The sequence below is a fragment of the Periplaneta americana genome, chromosome 14, assembly GCF_040183065.1.
Source record: "Periplaneta americana isolate PAMFEO1 chromosome 14, P.americana_PAMFEO1_priV1, whole genome shotgun sequence".
NCBI lineage: Eukaryota > Metazoa > Arthropoda > Insecta > Blattodea > Blattidae > Periplaneta > Periplaneta americana.
In genome coordinates, this window is record NC_091130.1 from 41,409,432 (window position 1) to 41,415,431 (window position 6,000).

At 35.1% G+C, this 6,000-nt stretch overlaps 1 non-coding gene across 1 annotated transcript; it reads left to right on the forward strand.

Moving 5' to 3' along the window:
* Positions 1-5,677: 5,677 nt before the first annotated feature.
* On the forward strand, positions 5,678-5,749 carry TRNAY-AUA (transfer RNA tyrosine (anticodon AUA)). The gene has a single exon. It is a non-coding gene; the product is annotated as a tRNA-Tyr (tRNA).
* The last annotated feature ends 251 nt before the right edge of the window (positions 5,750-6,000 follow it).

Below are 6,000 nucleotides of genomic sequence, written 5' to 3' on the forward strand. Positions count from 1 at the left end.
AAACAAAAGGAAAGATATTTGTAATTAACTTGGAAAAGGATGATGATTTAGCAATGTTCCTTCCATTCAGATGTTTGTAAAGCCTTCACTCGCAGAGGTCCGCATGCAAGCAGGGTACAGGTGGAAACTACTATTATTAAACACAAGGAAGACAGTTCTGCGACTGCATGGGACTCAGAAGTAACTGCACTGTATCACTTATCACATTAGGAAGGTTCCTACGACGAGGCTCGTGTTTTGTAATAAATTATATTCACGTCACTGCTCGCCAATAGACCGGTTATGTCCTCTAACTATATAATATCCAGTTTGATTTTATTTTTGTCCAGTTGGTCGCCTCAGGTGATTATCTGGAGCTGATGGCCGGTAATAGGAGGCTACGTCTGATATTAGATGTTGAGAGGTGATTTTAGACTATTATCATTCTGTAATTGTAAACACATAGGAAGGAAGAGAGAATGAGAAAAGGGGAAAAATAAAGGGAAATAAGGAAGAATGAATGAAACGAAGAAAATTGAAAAGATAATAAAAACAATGAAAATGATAAAAGAATGAGACACGGAAAAAGAAAGAATGAAACAAAGAAATAATGGAAGAAAGAATGACTGAAAAGAAGAAGGATTGAGGAAATTAATGAAGACAAAATAATGAAAGTAAGGACAAGGCAAAAGAAAGTAGGAAAGAATGAATGAAAGAAAAAATTAGATAATAAGAAAGAAAGACAGGACGGCAAAGCACAGTCTAGTATATACAGTCACGAAACTCATTATGTAGGGAATATGCATCCATAGATAGTTGCTAACCACTAGGATCGCTACTATCGCCTCATTACAGACAATGCGAAATAATGCCGGCACAGTCTATTGTTTCTAGTACCCTCAACAACTCAAGCTTCGTGACTGTATATACTTGTGGGCAAAGGTAGATAATGGAAGAAAGAATATATGGGGAGTAGACAGAAGAAATAATAAAGAAAAATTAATGATAGACAGGAAGAGGAAAAAAGGAAGAATGGAAAAAAGAATACGTGAAAAGAAGAAAAATATAAAGTAATAAAGGAAAACTAAAGAAAGAACAGAAAAAGTAAATAATGAAAGAAAGAATGGTTGAAAAGAAGAAAGAAAAGAAAAAAATAAAAAGAAAGAGTAATGAAAGAAAGGAAAAGTAGAAACGATGTGGAAGATTGAACACTGTATTAATATCTTTGACTTTGTGTATTAATAGCTTTGACTTTGTATTTGATCTTTGCGATGCTTAGTAACTTTAACTCTTGTACTGAGCACTATGGGTAATAAAATAGTAGCGTCACCCACGGTCGCAGCTGACTTCACTTCCATCAACTACAAAAAAAAAAAAATGGAAGAAGGAATTAATAAAAAGAAAGAAAGTTATACAGTAATAAATAATAAAAATAAAAGAAACGAGGGACAAGGTAAATTACGAAAGAAGGAATGAATGGAAAGAAAAAAAGAAGAAGAAGAAATAGTAAAGAAAGAATAATGCAAGAAAGAAAAAGGAAAGGGTATAAGTACGTAAATAATGGAAGATAGAATTAATGAAAACAAGAAAAAAGAGACAAAATAATAAAGAAAGAGTAATTAAATAAAATACGGAAAAGGAAAAAAGGACGAAAAGAAGAAGGGATGGAGAAAAGGTAGAATGGAAAAATAAATAAAAATAGAAGATAATAAGAAAGGATAAAGAAGGAGAAAATAAGATAGGACAAGGAAAGAAAAACGGTAAAAAGGAAAGACAAATGAAAAGTAATATATATGAATTAAGAAAGTAAAAAGCCACCGGCGTAGCTCAGTCGGCTGAGGCGCTTGCCTGCCGATCCGGAGTTGCTCTCGGGTGTGGGTTCGATTCCCTTTTGGGCTGATTACCTGTTTGGGTTTCTTCTGAGGTTTTCCCCAATCGTAAGACAAATTTCAGGTAATCGATTGCGAATCCTCGGCCTCATCTCTCTAAATACCATCTCGCTATCACAAATCCCATCGATGCTAAATAATCGAGCAGTTGATACAGTGTCGTTAAATAACTAAAAAAAAGAGAAAGTAAGGAGAATAAAGAATAAGGGAAGAAATCTTGAAAAAAAAAGAAAGTACGAAGGAAAAATGAAAACAAGAAAGAAAAATTAAAAAGTAATAAACAGAGGATAGAGGAATAGAAGAGATGAAACAAATACGAAAAGGCAGAAGGAAATAAAATATTGGAAAACAGAATTAATGTATGAAGAAAAATAAAAAGCAATGAAAAGGTATATAGAATGGAAAGAGAAGTATACAAATTAAAAAAGACGAAAGAAGAAAGAATGGATAGGACTAAGAAAAGGAATGAATGAAATGAAACTAGAATAAAGGACAGAAGAAAGAAACAAGAATAATAACATAAAAGATAACTAAAGAAGGAAGAAACAAGTAATGAAAGGATGAAAGGAGACAGAAGGAATAAAGAAAAACAGAATTAATAACTTAAAGGACTAAGAACAAAGTAAAAATGTAGAATGGAAGGAAAAAAATAAGTAGAATGAAGGAAAAGGACGAATGAATATAATTAAAGACAAGTTAGCAAATAACAACGGAAGGAAGAAACAGAAAATATGCCAGGTAAAGAAGGGGAGAGAAACAAAAAACACATCGAAAAGGAAGGAAAGGTTAAGAGAAAGGATGGAGGAACGGAGATAAGGCTAACAAAAACAGATTAGGTATACAGAAAGATAGACAGAAAGGGTATAAATAACAAGGTACGATGAAAGAAAGAAAAATTATGGGGCTTAAGGAAAAGAACGAAGAAATAAAGGCGAAAAATAAGTACAGGGTCCGGCACTTGGTTCTGACGAGTTTCAACATGCTGTAGTAAAGGGACTATAAGGTTTAAATATTTAAAAAATAACACAGTATGTAGCTTGAATAATGCAATTTATTGGAATGTCTTCATTTTTTGAAAATTACACATTTCAAATGATCCCCCTGGTATCTAATGCTCTGTTGTAATCTTACACGAAAATTGTTCATGACACTTTGCAATAAACCTGGGGTTTAGTTGATTTCTTGCACTTCAGCCTGTATCCTGTTCTTCAGATCCTGGATAGAGTGTGGTCCTGCTTTGAAGATTACCGTATGGTGTGCTGTTTCTGCTGCAGTCATAATTGGTCCCTATTTTTTCGAAGATGGAAATGAGAGATCTGTTACGGTGAATGGTGAACGTTATCGACAGATGTTACAGACATTTAGAGGTGCACTAAATAGGGATGACATGTGGTTTCAACAAGATAGACCCATACTGCCAGAAACACATTGCGATTGTTGAGAAATTTCTTCCCAGGACGCATAATATCTCGGTTTGGAGATATAAATTGGCCGGCTCGATCCCCAGATCTAACAGCTCCTGACTTCGTTTTGTGGGGACACCTCAAAGCAAGAGTGTTTCAAACCAGACCATACTCTATCCAGGATCTGAAGAACAGGATACAGGCTGAAGTGCAAGAAATCAACGAAACCCCAGGCTTATTGCAAAGAGTCATGAACAATTTTCGTGTAGATTACAACAGGTCAAAAGATGCCAGGGGGACCACTTGAAATGTGTAATTTAAAAAAAAAATGAAGATATTCCAATACATTGCATTATTCAAGCTATATACTGTATTATTTTTTAATTTTTAAACCTTATAGTCCCTTTACAACAGCATGTTGAAACTCGCCAGAACCAAATGTCGGACCCTGTACAAGAGCGAAATAGGCGTCGACAAATAATGAAAGCAGAGACAGAACATTTGAAAAAGTTGTAAGGAAAGGAGAAAGAAAAGACAAAAAATACAACAGAAGAATATAACGGAAGAAGAAAAGCTCTAAAATGAAAGAAAATAGAAATAAATATGAAACAAAGAAGGAAAGGGATAAATAGAAACCAACAGAAATGAAAATAGGGAAAGAGAAAAGTGAAACAAATGGTAAAGAATTAAATATATGAAAATAAGGAAGAAAGAAACAGGAAATAAATGAGAAGAGAAAACAAAGAAAATATGGTAACGAGAAAAGAAACGTCAAAAATAAAACTGAAGGAAAGAGAAGAGAGTTGAATACAATAATGAACTGATATAAAACAGTAAGAAGTACCATGTGGTCAAGTTCCACTACGAACAAATATAATTCCCTTCATTTATGTAGAGAGAGACAGTCATAATGAAGACGAGAAAGATAGAAAGAGAAAGAGTTAATGGCCACCTGTCAACCTGTTCAATTTGCAGTAAGACTATTGCTTGAGATAACACAGGCGATCTGAAAAAGAAATACGCAAGTAAATAAATAAATAAACAAAATATTAATCAACTCTACTTGCTAGGATTAATAAACAGATGATATCTCCTTATACTTGCCGCCGACGATTGAATTTACAACGATAAAAAAATAATAATTCGGCGAAGTCAACCTCCATATCTTTGATTTCATCGCGAAAAACTTTAAGCATTGTAACTAACATGAATTTTCAGTCAAGTCGATCTCAGACGGTTCTTCAGCAGGAAAAACTTCCCTCTTCCGTCACTCTCCGTTATCTTTCTCCACTTCCATATTAATAAGTGGGGAGAGAAAAAAAACTAATTTCTCGACAAATTCTACGATCTCAATCTCTGTTAGTCCCTTGGGATTACTCTAGGGTGGGAAAATTAAAGAAGGCAGGGGGAAAAATCTTAAAATGTGACGTAATTAATAACAAATTGGGATTTTAACGGGAGGCTTAAAGCTTCATTTCACTTAATAATGCTAAATATCACAGATAAAACATTGACTTACATCATTTTGTGCTGAGTGGAAAATAAAATTTATTCTGATATTAATACTGAAGTTCGGAGAGCGTACAAAGCAAGAAATTAAAATTCCTCGAAAGGAAGTAGTCAATGTGTATGTTTTACCACGAAATGAACTCATTGAATCCTAGAGAATTCGAAAATGATTTTGTGGCATATGTGGAGACTTTTTCAGATGTGGGGCGTTCACAGCACAAGGGAATGAAGTCCTTTGGTCAATTGGGAGATATTTCGACTATACATACCTTATATATATATATATATATATATATATATATATATATATATAATTTTAATGTACTGAAGTACATATATTTTCATGCAGATATTCTGCGTCATCATATGATGAAAGAGTAATGGAACGGAGAAAAATTCTCTCCGGCGCCAGGATTTGAACCCGGGTTTTCAGCTCTACGTGCTGATGCTTTATCCACTAAGCCACACCGGATACCCACTCCGGCGTCGGACAGAATCGTCTCAGATTAAGTTCCAAATCTTGGGTTCCCTCTAGTGGCCGCCCTCTGCACTACTTCATAGATGTCTATGAACGTAGGATTGAAGTCCACACATGTGCTGAGGTGCACTTATTATGAGTGACTAGTTGGCCAGGATCCGACGGAATACGCGCCGTCTTAAATCACGAAGTGATTTACGCATATCATATATGTATTATTTTAATGTACCGAAGTACATATGATATTTCCATGCAGATATTCTGCGTCATCATATGATGAAAGAGTAATGGAACGGAGAAAAATTCTCTCCGGCGCCGGGATTTGAACCCGGGTTTTCAGCTCTACGTGCTGATGCTTTATTCACTAAGCCACACCGGATACCCACTCCGGCGTCGGACAGAATCGTCTCGAGTGGGTATCCGGTGTGGCTTAGTGGATAAAGCATCAGCACATAGAGCTGAAAACCCGGGTTCAAATCCCGGCGCCGGAGAGAATTTTTCTCCGTTCCATTACTCTTTCATCATATGTACATACCTTAGATGAGGCTACTTTCAGAGCATAAAAGAATCATTTCCTCACAATCTTTGCAATGGTGCAGATGTTTAAAATCACACTCACCTTTAATGGGTAATTAACTATACATAAAATACTAAGTGTAATTTTCTGAAAAGTTCATTTTTGTGACTTGATTCCCTTGTACTCTGAGCACCCCATGTATCCATTAATGAGTACTACTTTCTC